Here is a 13,570-nt window from a genome sequence, read left to right on the forward strand (position 1 = left end):
ACCTATTTCGACACGAATCGAAGACTTGCGGCATTACGGTGAGTTGTGTACTTGAAGAAAGTAGAATCTAGATAGTAAGGAATTGACAAATCCGTTAAAAATAAAATTCTACAAACAAAGTTTATTATCCAGCAAACTTTTTATTATTTACAATAAAAAATCATTATTTGTGTTCGTGAATGAATCCAGCATTATTTTAATTTATATTGCATAATAAGTTGTCGCCCTTTGATAATGAATACTTGATTTATTGGTAATAACCACCCTTGTTTAACCTAAGGAGTCTTAAATCGATTTTAAATTAGAACCGCAAACAAATTTGTCGCGTCTATGTAAAATGATATATAAATAATAAACTGTTACCGGCATCAAATAGACCGCTATTTTATAACTACCGCTAGGTGCCGCTGGCAAATTGTTGTATAATTGGACAAATAGGTAGGACATTAGATATTGTTGATGAGATTCGTTACCTAATTCTGGAGAAATAGATTAGGAGTGTCTGAAATCACATTCTTACTACAAAGTTTAGAACTGTGTAAAGAAAGCATTCTACAAAATGAAGAAATATATCTGTGCTTGGCTTGCATATGTGCACCTTTTACTTGCGTATTTGTGAAGGCTTTATGGTGAACTTATTTCCAAATATAATATAACTGCGGTAATTGTGAATATAATCATCTTCTTGGAATTAGATACATTCGGAGTTTGATATTAATAAGCAGTGTCTTATGCAACGTTTTTAGTACAAACATCCAAAATATCATACGGTATCTATATTAGAACAGATATAACCTCCTTTTCTCTCATTCTCACTTGGTGTAAAATGATTCTGTTACTGAAAAAGGAAGTATCTTGCTTTATTGTAGAAATCAAATCCTAAACATTTTACGAAAAAAATGAACATTAACAATATGATATGTTCATGGTCAATAATACGGACTTTCTTGGTCAATACATGAACCTCTTTCAAATCATTAAACCCTTAGCTGATATATCCATAGAACATATTTTATTTGGAACAGACGAAATTACTGTTGAACAAAACACAATCCTTTTCAGAAATGTACATATATAGTTATATACGCCATACAAAAAGATTCTTTGATTAATATTGCTGTATCTTAAAATGAACTCGTATCCAACTGTTATACTGTTTAAACATATAAAATTGTATATATTTTTCATAATGTACTGAAATATATAACTGCTGTCATCTTGAAATTTTGTATATTGTACTTATATGGAGAGGATTATCTTAAGTTGTTATAACTTGTATCCAATCCTATTGTATATTTAGACAATAAAATATGTTTAAACTAAACATGAACCTATATATATAGTTAGATATACTGTTCCTTGTTCTATAACACTGATGGTCTAGCCGGACGAATAGCCACTGCCTTTAGAAAAGGGAGGGTGGGTGTGTGTGTATCTACAGAATTGTACTAAATAAGGAATATGTGTTCTCCGTTGTTGATTATTTGTTTATTTTGTGTGAAGTCAGATCTGGTCGCTCTGATAAATTGGATTGAGACATAACTTTTCGTCAAACTGTGACGCGTTGTCACATACAAATGGGTTTGGTCTCTATCTACTGAACACTCACGCTGTACATCCCATTGTAAGGACATATAACGTCGCCAGCTAAAACTACTTTGAAAGGCTGAACCAATGAATTTAATGATTTCCATGAATTTATTTTGGTCCCTTTTTTTTTTTTTTTTTATCTATTTCTCCACGTAAAAATAATAATGAAAACTAAAAACTTATTAATAAAATAATCAAAAAGAAAATACTACTTATTATTAAAAATAAAAAAAATAATTTTAAAGACCAAATCTATCATTAACAGTACAGATTTCTTGAATATTACAATTTAAGTATATTAAACGGTTGAAGTTTCTGAAAGTCTATTTAAAAATTTGGCCTTGCATATGTGCACCTATCACTTACGTATTATGGTGAACTTATTTACAAATGTAATAAATATATCAACGGTAACAGTGAATGTATATTCATTGTCTTGGATTTAAATACATTCGGAGTAAAATATGAACATGAACATCAATACAATTAAACAATCTAATTAATAAATTATTCCTAGTAATAGTTGAAAATAATGGGCGATATCTTTTTGCGCCAAAAAGTAACTCATTTGCGCCACAACTTAATTGCGCCAATACTTCTTTTGCGCCACCTAATTTTCAAAACTATAGGTATCATTTGCGCCAATAAAATAATCATCTAATTGCGCCAGTTTTATTATTTTTATTGATATACAACAACTATATATAGATTGACTTCCCTCTTCCTTTATTTTGGGCAGATATCCTTTGGAGATTGATATAAAACTCCGTATAATTAACTACTGGACTAAATTGTTGTCTGGAAAACAAGAAAAACTTCCTGCAATACTATACAAGTACTCATTGTATAAATATAAAAATGATATTACATGGTTGAAACATGTTAAATCCATTCTTGATGAATCTGGTTTATCATTTGTGTGGGATACCCAATATTTTGTAAACGATACATGGCTTTATACTATTGTTAAACAAAATCTTGTTGATCAATTTAAACAGAAATGGCACACTAACGTGCAAGAATCGCCAAAAGCTATAAACTACCGTATGTATAAAGAAAACTGTCAATTTGAATATTATTTTAAACATTTAGATGATAGAAATATTATTACATTATGTAGATTGAGAACAGGAAGTCATAGATTTCCTATTGAGACTGGTAGATGGCAAAACGTTGCAAGAGAAAATAGAAAATGCTTACTTTGTAATTCTGGTGACATCGGAGATGAATTTCATTATATTTTTATGTGTTCTGTATTCAATGATGATCGTAAACAGTTTTTGAGAAAAAAATATAGAAATCAACCAAATGCATTGAAATTTAATGAACTGATGAATAGTAAAAATCTTTCTGATCTTAATAACTTGTGCAAATATATAAGAATTGTAAATATTCATTTAGGCTCTCCGGGGTAATTCATGTACTTGATATCATTTAGTTTAATATGTATATCGTAATATATGATATGTACCTCCTCTTCCTTTCGTATAATTTTTGTATGTCTGTACATATACACTATGTAATTATTGTGTGTATCTCTATACCATTGTAATTTGGTTTGTTGAGAAATAAAGATATATATATTTATCCGGGCTTGGGACCGGCAATTTCCCTCCACCAAGTCTGACCAAGACGAAATCTACATGACCTGATAACGACGTCTGGAAATATGTTTTTTACTGTTTTGTGCATTTTATTTTCGAAATTTAGATGAAACTTTCTTTTCTAAATTGTCTTCTTTAATTTATTATTTTAGAACAACATATCGGTTGCTTTTATTTTGCACGAAGTTCTCAAATTTGACGTTCAAATTTCTGGATATTTGTTTCATTCATTCTCCATTCAAAATATTTGTACACGATTCATCTGTGAATAACCTAGCACAACACGACTTAACTGTACATCTCCATCTTATTTCTCCAGTTTTCTGTACAAATGAACGACGGACTTTGTTTTCTTCAACAATGATGACCGGTTTTCCTCTATCAGACTCTATTTTTTAAATGGTATATCAGATATTCTGACTCGTGAAAAAATATTTTTGTCAGTTTTCTTAAATTTGATGAGTGTTCAATTGCAATGTAAATCTTGTGCGGAAAGGTTATGTATGATATAGGTAAAACATGTACATGTATGCTACAGGTAAAACATATTTACAGGTAAATGTGGCGCTATTTCATTTCATTTATTGGCGCAATTAATACCATCAAAATTAAAGAGAGTGGCGCAATTAATACCTTTTCAAAACTGCAATTGGCGCAAATTGATTCTGCCCAAAATAATTAGATTCCAACGTAACGATAATTATTTAAATATTTATTGAAATGAAGCCGTTTATTATTCAATTATCATGTATAAAAAAGATTCTTCTGTAAAAGAGTCGGACCCGTCTCATAGATCTTCCGTAATTTATTTCCGTAATTAATGTAATACCCCCATTGTTTCCATGTTTGACTCCGAAATTAATAAAACATCCCACATGTCCCCAGATTACCTCCTCTCGGTGCTAATTGTACTGTTATGGATATTAATAACATGGTAACAATACGTACCGCTAGACGTCCCGAGGTGAAGGAAAAAAAATTTGTTACCGTAAACCCATTTAGATGGTTTTTGCATAACATGATTTATTTGATTTTACGACAATGGATAACAGATGGCATCTTTCAGCGATGTAATAAAATCTTCTGCATTTAAAAATGTTATATAAAGAGTCAGAAAAATCATACAAGATGTTACAAGGTCGTAAAAAACCTTCCATACATATACAAGATGTTACACTGCAAATAAGAGTAATAATTACAGCAAGTTTACATTTATTTGGCTGTACAAAATATGACGAACCTATGATTTGTATACTGACGCTATACACTATACAAATCCTTGGTTGCAAACAACAAAACATATTTCTTCATTGGAACAGCCTCGGAACAGCATTTTCATTCAAAAGAACACACTTTTTAAATTGAATTAAGATCGACATTTTAATCTGATACTCTTTTTCCTTGGGTGATTTTTGAAGCTTTCGCTGTTATTTCTTTCTCTCTTCAAGTTCAGTCACCAGCGTCTTTGACCGGTCACCAAAGAAAGTATAAGAAAAAATAGTTAAAGTTTTCTTTGCATTTTCCAGAGATGACTTTATAAATCTTTCTGTAACTTGCTACTAATCCTGTCCGAATTTTAGTATTTACAAGATAAGTATATTATATCTGTTTATTGAAATATATACAGGCTGATATCCAGTTGAAATTCGATTTGAATAAACATTTTTTTGAAATGAAATATATTACAAAAGCCTGAGATAGTCAAGCTGTGTTACAGTAGAATTTTCGGTAAAATACAAGTTGTAACTAATAATAGTTTCAAGGAAATTATTAACATTTCGTTAATGTCAACAAGAAATGAAGAATTAATAGAAATGTTTATATTTAGATTCTGAGACAAGCTGGTCAGTTTTGTATCGGACGGTGGAGATCAAAGACCAAGTGTGTTAATTTCTTTCGATTCTGTGTAATTCGCCGGAAATACAATTGTATAAATATAGACTGAACCAGATGGATTATACAATTTATTCCACTGTTTGTTTTCATCCCGTTATAACTCCTCATATTTTGATTGTATTTATGGAGTAATAAACGTCTGTTACTCCAACTTGTAATGCGGCTTCAATAGAACCGTGTTTATATTGAAAACTGGGACGGACATCTTAAATATTCATGAATAATATCTCAAACGCACTGTGGATTTTAATAAATGGCTATTGAAAACTGGGACGGACATCGTAAATGGATACTACCTCACACTGTGGAATTAAATAAATATCTATTGAAAACCTTGCCAAAATTGCAGCTTTATTTATGTTTTAATTGATTAGATTATTTAAATTTATTAATAAAAAGAGGAACAGATCGCAACTAAATTTCACATTAGCTACTAAGGGAGCAACCAGAGACATATATAACCAGAGACATATATAACCAGAGACATATATAACCAGAGACATGTAGCTGGAGCAACCATGAAATTTCAAATGAGTCAGATTTTCTCTCTCCTTTTTTCGACACTATCAACCACATGATGTTTTTACAAAATTAAACAATAAATTGTAAAGGGAAAATCTAGATTCAGAATTGTTTCTTCTTCATAAAATTGGAGACAGAATATTTTTTAAAAGTTTTATCAGTAAAACTTCGTCATATCTGAATTGGTAAAAGGACCGAAAGTCACAGAATAGAAAGGGGGAAAATGATAGGACAAAATGAAGACAAAATGTCACAAATAATTTATTAATAATTGTTTGGAAATATGAGAGAATATGATTTCTTTGTATAACATTTACTATTCGGATCAGAACGGTGGCGCAATCCAATTAATTTTGCAGTAATAAGGAACATCATCAAAGGTTTAAACGAGGATAGAATTTGTCAGATCAGAGGGGTTCCTAATGCCCCTTATGTAATTAATAATTGATACAGTGACTTAATTATTGATCTGTATCAGTATGAAGTTAACCAGATATGTAATTATAGCACTGACCAGATGACCGAACTGTTACAATAACAGTTACAAACCTTTGATGTGGAATCTTAAATTACAACAAGTTCATTAAATAAAAATAGAAAAGGCGGGTAAACGACTATTTAATCTTGGTGATATTTCTGGGCAGTTTCAATAATAATGACTTCTGTTTTGAAAATAAACCACGGAAAAAGATAAATTAATAGAAAATTATAAGTAAAATATTGAGATTGATGCACCCCAAAAGAAGGAAGGACATCGAAACTATATTTTTAATTCTATTTGTGCTATGTCAATTTTTGTTAATGTTGATTTATAAATGAAAACATATAAACTGTGTATTCTCGCAGCTTTTACCTGCCCGTTCACCAACCTGGAGAAACAAGGTTGCCGAGTTTTTAAAGGTCGTAGCTTGTACGATTAAATTACCTTATCATTAAGCTATTTCTAAATATAAGAATTAAAGTTATACAATTTTGAAAGAAACCATTGTACGCGACAAAACTACATTTCTGTTCATTATATAATATTGGAAACAAAAAGATTGTGTATACCGACCTGTTAAAGTCATAAATCTGAAAATTAATTGACTGGTTTTGAAGCAATCTAATTGAAATTACGTTAATACTGCATATGAGATCTAACAACTATCAATAGAGGTTTCGCTTTTGTAACCTTTTTTTGACCCTAGAAAGTATTTATATTGACCAATCAAAATCGTCCTAATGAAAGGGCTTCAAAAGAATGTTTGAAGATGGCGAAGAAGGATGAAAGAGGATTTGGAAAACGAATTAACAGATATTTTGCCTCATCACAAAGTTTAAGGGCTAAATTGTGAGCAAAGTCAAAGACTTAGTTTGCATGTATTTTGAAGCACAGAGATTGTATAGTCATGCTTCCTACGGGCAACGGAAAGAGTTTTTAAGTAAATTTTCTTACTTAATTTAACATTTTAAAAGTCACTTGAAACTGGAGATACACCTATAATTTTCAGGAGTGGAAACATGCTAATATAGCCCCAGACTTCAAAATGGTGGAAAAATACAAACCTGTAAACTACAGGCCAATATCTTTAACCTGCATACGTTGCAAGCTCATGGAGCATCCCAGACAAAGGTACAAGCCCCCACCCATTAAAATGCCAAAAATAACAATCACTGAAGCAGGTATTACTAAATTACATGCCAACATGATAATGTAGCCCCAGCTTTCAAAAAGGGGGAAAAATACAAACCCGTAAACTACAGGCCAATATCTTTAACCTGCATATGTTGCAAGCTAATGGAACATATATTTATCAGAGGGGGGCAGGGGGCCGGGCCCCCCCCTTTTGGGGAAAAAATTTGGTTGCATATATAGGGATCACTGGAGCGGGCCCCCTCTTAGGTCAGTCAGTGGGCCACCACTAATGAAAAATTCTAGATCTGCCACTAATTATTACGAGTAACATCATGTCTCACCTTGAAAAACATCACATATTATATGATCTTCAGTCTGGCTTCAGAAAATCAAGGTCATGTGAAACACAATTAATAGACTTCATTCACGAACTAGCACGATCAAAATCAAATAATAGTAACACACAAATTGACTTAATCATAATGGACTTCGCTAAAGCGTTCGACAAAGTTTCACATCGTCACCTCCTTTACAAACTCAAATTCTATGGTATTGAAAATAACACACTTAATTGGATTCAGGCATTTTTACAGGACAGAATACAAACAGTAGTCATTAATGGCATTTTCTTCACCTGTGTACCAGTAACATTTGGTGAACCACAAGGAACAGTATTGGGCCCAATACTGTTTTTTATCTTTATAAATGACTTACCGGAATATCTAGAACACAGTACACAGGCACATACACAAATTATGTGGCGGGGTTAAACATGTTAGCTGGATCCCAACCCTCTCCTTAACCTGGGACAGTGGTATAACAGTCATGTGACAGTACAACATAAGATCAATCTATATAAATCAGTTGAAAAAGGCTTAACTCATCAGATAGATAAAAAATACAAGTAGAACAAATAAAAATAGCTTAGTAACTAAATTCAGGTTTGTGTGCAGGTCCTGCTGACTTACCTATGGGGAGGGGGCTCCAGACATGCTCAGTGATTCGCTATAAAAATGATTGCCAATGAGACAACTCTCCACAAGAGCTAAAATTACATAGAAGTTAAAATCTCTCTCAATTCATATGTGTACATTGTAACTATATAGTAACTATATATACACTCCATTCTGAAAACTCAAATCAAGACTAAGGTTGGTAAATTTAACAAAGGTGGATGCAGAGAAGTTAAGAAAGGGGAATGATAAACACTGTTGTGTCAGTGCGCCATTAATGGCTTGTTATTGCACATATAATGTAAACTTACAAATTTTATTTATTTTGGAAAAGGTTGAGTTGTCATGTTCCCATAAACAGCTTATTGTACAACTTGTTATGGAAATTTTTGCCTGTCATACATGTACATAGTCAACAATATAAATTACAAATTTTGGGATGATTATCAGCTTTTCAACAAATTATTTTTGGACATTTACATATAAAAATGTAACACAATTATATGGGATTAATGAAGACCAATTATAAAACTCTTTAATTTCAGGTTAGTGTCTGATCAAACAGTAGTTTGGACTCCAGTCTGAAAAACCCTAGATTCTGACAATGTTTCTTTCAATTTGTGACTGGGCCAAACAAATAACACGGTGGAGGGAACTCTTAAAACACACAGACAGTGACACAGAAAAAGCCACTACAAGCATCTGAAGATGAATCTGAGAATGGCACTACAGATATAGGTTGTGAACCAGCTCTAGAGTTTCAACATACAGATCTTAGCCTATGGTACATGTATTGTATGTATAATGTATGATATAATACTTTAAATTTATGATCATGATGATAAAAGACAAAAAAAGTATCTGGATAGACTTTTAGTTTATTGTCTATTTATTTCATTTATATCTTAAGTTTGTTCTCAAATACATTTTTGATATATATATACCAAAAATTATGTATCACAATATCAACTGTCAATTTCATTAATGATTGAATGAATTAAATTTTCTGTCTTTTTTTGTTTTACAGAATTCTGTCATAAATTATTATTAGATGTGAATTGATGTGCTGAAAACATGGAAAATAAACTTGACCATAAATCATTCTCAAGATGGTTATTCAGTTGTCAAACTGCTTCTTAATAAACAGTTTGCAATTGTAATTAATTATTTTGAATGAGTTAATTTACATCATATACTGCTGCTGAAAGTTGCTGGATCGTCATAGTCCTGAAGTATGGAAATGGAATAAAAATGTTATATTGCAGCTGGTCTGTTTTAGTCTTCAATAGGATCATGGTATGTTATATAAAAAAGAAGATGTGGTATGATTGCCAATGAGACAACTCTCCACAAGAGACCAAAATTACACAGAAATTAACAAATTATGACTATAGGACTAAGGTCACAGTACCGCCTTCAACAATGAGTAAAGCCCATGTATACATGGTATATATATATATAATACTTTCCAATATTATGATATCTAAAGAATGTTCCTATACATGTAATTATTTTTTTTTAAGTCATTTGTAATTACACAATGTTACATGGCCATACATTACAAAATTTCCAATCATACATGGGGATTTACTACATTGAAGAATAGGTCCATCCAATGAAATGATCTGAAAAATAATTACTGTTATACTTTCATACATTTGACGTGAAACTGTACTTATGTATCCCGTCATACTTTGAACCACAGAATTATTTTATCTATTATTATTACTTCTACTGTTAAGTATGTTTTTTGTTATATCTACTTTACGTGACTCTGCATTTATGTATGCCCTCAATTGAACCACAAAATTATTTTTATGATTACCTGTGTGAATTTCAAGCGCACAATTTTACACCAGAACTGAAAACCTTCTATCCTTCACGGGTAGACTTTACATAGATAAATTAAGTCGTATAAGAAAAGCAATATGAGTATGTTAAATTTGATGTATGCCTTTTTGTGCTTCTTCGTTACATTTGTTGTTTTTTACTATAGTGATATTAAGATGATAACACAATATTGACTGTTGTACCCCTATTTTTGATATTTTACTCTTTGAGTATGTTTGTTTTGTTCATGCATTGTTGACAATGTAATGGAATTTAATGCGATTGTCATACAAGTGAGAGGTTTAGCTAGCTATAGAACCAGGTTCAATCCACCATTTTCTACATTAGAAAATGCCTGTACCAAGTCAGGAATATGACAGTTGTTATCCATTTGTTTGATGTGTTTGGACTTTTGATTTTTGATTTTCCTTTTTGAATTTTCCTCGGAGTTCAGTATTTTTGTGTTTTTACTTTTTTTCATACATCATTAATTACAAGGAGAAAGTACCTATGCTTATATATTCCAGACCATATAAGTATTTGGATTGTACGTGTACGGTCCAGTACGAGTATACTCATATGATCTAGTACGAGCTTGACCGTACATGTATTTGGAACATATGGGTTTATTTTAGACACATATTCATCAAAATACTTTTATTGAGTATTTCTTATTAATATAAGACAGTTAAAGGAATAAAGTGGAAAACATTACATCAATTGAAATTGAATAATTCTGTATTTAATTGTCTGTTTCAATCTTATTTTAGCATTCTCGTCCCTGGTGACACTTGCTGACGGAAGGAAAATCATATTTCTTACATTTACATGTTTTGTTCATGCCTGTTCCTTTGCATTTGCACCCATGCTTGTTTTGCAGCAGCATGCAATGAAATTCCTTTTGTTTTACAAATTACATTTTCAATTTTGTATGTCAAAAGTTCTATTGCACTCATAACCTAACAATATGCCAAATAATAGTTTGTATAAAATTGCATCCTTAATAATAATATCAGCAACCCTACATCCAGAGTTACTCTTCTCACAATAACAAATATAAAAAAGAAGATGTGGTATGATTGCCAATGAGACGACTATCTACAAAAACTTTTTCATTCTTTGCCTACTTTTTAACACTATTTTATTATAGTTTTTAGTTTTTTTGGAACAGATTTTTATATAATTTATGTCCATTTTCTTCCGTGATATACTGTACAGGAGATTAACTTTTAAATAACATTATTTTTTTGTTTCAATTACAATTGAACTTTTTATAATAATTTAAGATTTCGGTTATGTTGAACTGTGATGTTTATACTTTTAATGATATACATGTATATGTATCGAATAAACTTGACCAACGTCTTATAATCTGGCAGACTGTAAGTGTACATTCAGACCATATGCATATTTTGAAAAAGTATTCAAATATGGATCGGACCTAACTCTTTATTATTATTTAAATGATATATATGTAAGAGTGGGAAATTTAGATATTTGTGCAACTGATTAGTGGATAAGGTACATCCTGCATTTGATTTGCAAGAATTTGGATTGATCGTTTGTCAACAACAATTCATAGTAATGAGGGAATTTTTTTTTTTATTTCATTTGACTTTTTAATATTTTTTGTTGTTGTTATTTGTTTGAATCCTATTAAGTATCCTGAATTTTGGTCATTGCTTTATATATGGTATAGAGGCATTAACCACATGCACATCTAGGTTGCCCAAATTTCAAAAGTGTCATAGGTTTGATATATTGGTTTTGAGACGGAACTTTTTGCAGGTAGGGGTGTGTGTCACCGGATACATGTATCAATTTTGTTTCATTATTGAACATATTGTTTTATTTGTGTTATCAGTGTTATATGTTTCACATTCATATCATATTCATGTTTCTTGACGATTGATGACAAATAGTTTTGCGCTGCATATTTTGAAACAATTTATTGCTTTGTACATTATGTTTGGTTTTACGTATTTAAATTTTATTTATATATATTCAAATGGCATGAGTTGTGCATGAACTCAAAGCGCATCAAAATTAACCATATATACATGTACACTAATATAAGCACTTTTCGAGATAGTCACTGGTCCATATTATACACTCAGGAAGGTGGAAGACGAAAGTCACCACTTCAGGTACAAAATGTACTTGTAACTTTATATATTCTTTTAGCCTTGTTTAAAATGTTTCAATTAAAGTAAAGTTACTTTAGGTTTTTCAAATATATAGAATTCAGTGTGGCTTGAAAGCCACATTTAAGCCACATTTTGGTATGCAAGTTAATGACAGAATAGAGCTCTGTTACACAAATATTTTAGTCATATATATTGTTCATATTTATTGGAACACAATTGTAAACTTAGTTTACAATTTTTATACTTTCAGATTAATATAATAGGGTATCTTAAAATTGGACAACTCGGTTAATGCAGAAAATGGCCCACACTTATCACCACGCCTAAAGTCTTTGTGCTTTATGGTGTCTTAATCTTCACCCTAGTCTGTGATATTGGTGTCCCATTTTTTTCTGCAACAATAATTTGCCCTTAAGAAACTCCAATCTCCACCACAAAACATATGCATCAATTGAACTGCCCATCTTAATTCTATACTATAATAAATGCCACACTGAGCAAACCCTGAACAGTTGATACTGCCTGATTTTGGATTCAAGCAAATGTTGTCATAGTTCTTGAAAAAAACCAAACATAAACCCCTTAAAGAAATTGGAGAGAAAAAACACCCCCCCCCCCCTTGGAATAATTTCCTCCAAACTCAATGCCTGCCTTTCATTTGTAGTATGGAACCATGTTTTTTTTCGGGGTTCGTAAACTCGGTAAATTGTAACAAAACCCTGCGATTGAAAGTTGGCCACGGGTTCGTTTTATCGAGAGAAAAAGGGGGGGGGGGGGGGGGGCTGAGCGGAACAAATTAAGATTATTCATGTCTGTTTAAGCTTCCCACTTAGAGAAACATCTCAATTGAATGTTATTTTGTAATGTTAATTCGATGTCAATGTCTACAAAACTGCTTTATTTATCGACTTTGTTTTTGAAGCGAGTAACAAACTGTCGGGCTTTATCTTTCGATGTTCTCTGGACATATCCTCATGATATAGATAAGCCATATTATACATTTAGGTATCGAATGGACTGCAAAGATTTGTTAAGATTGATTCTAATTGGTTTAAAAAGTCACGTGTGAAATCCTCAGAAGTGAAACTACATATTGATAGTTGTTAGATCTCATATGCAGTATTAACGTAATCAGAGATCAACATTTCAATTAGATTGGTTTTGAAGTTACTTAGACGTTTCAACTTCATATTATTTCAAATCACACTGGTTCTATCTTTTAACGAATTTTAAGCTTGTTTTGTTTAATTCCAAATGTAAATGACTTTAAACATTTTCCAGAAAACTGTTAATTATTTTGTGATCATGATCCGTCCATAATTTGCTTCTGAGTTTAATAAGCATCCATCCATAACTCGTTTGTGAGTTAAAAGATGCATCCGTCCATAACTTGCATCTGAGTTAAAGGAGCAT

General features: G+C 31.4%; 1 long non-coding RNA gene across 1 annotated transcript; it reads left to right on the plus strand.

Moving 5' to 3' along the window:
- The first annotated feature begins 7,147 nt into the window (after window positions 1-7,147).
- LOC134686023 (uncharacterized) lies at window positions 7,148-11,225 on the plus strand. Its single transcript, XR_010101503.1, has 3 exons — window positions 7,148-7,224; window positions 8,726-8,975; window positions 10,781-11,225. It is a non-coding gene; the product is annotated as an uncharacterized LOC134686023 (long non-coding RNA).
- The last annotated feature ends 2,345 nt before the right edge of the window (window positions 11,226-13,570 follow it).

Source organism: Mytilus trossulus, chromosome 10, assembly GCF_036588685.1.
Source record: "Mytilus trossulus isolate FHL-02 chromosome 10, PNRI_Mtr1.1.1.hap1, whole genome shotgun sequence".
Lineage (NCBI taxonomy): Eukaryota > Metazoa > Mollusca > Bivalvia > Mytilida > Mytilidae > Mytilus > Mytilus trossulus.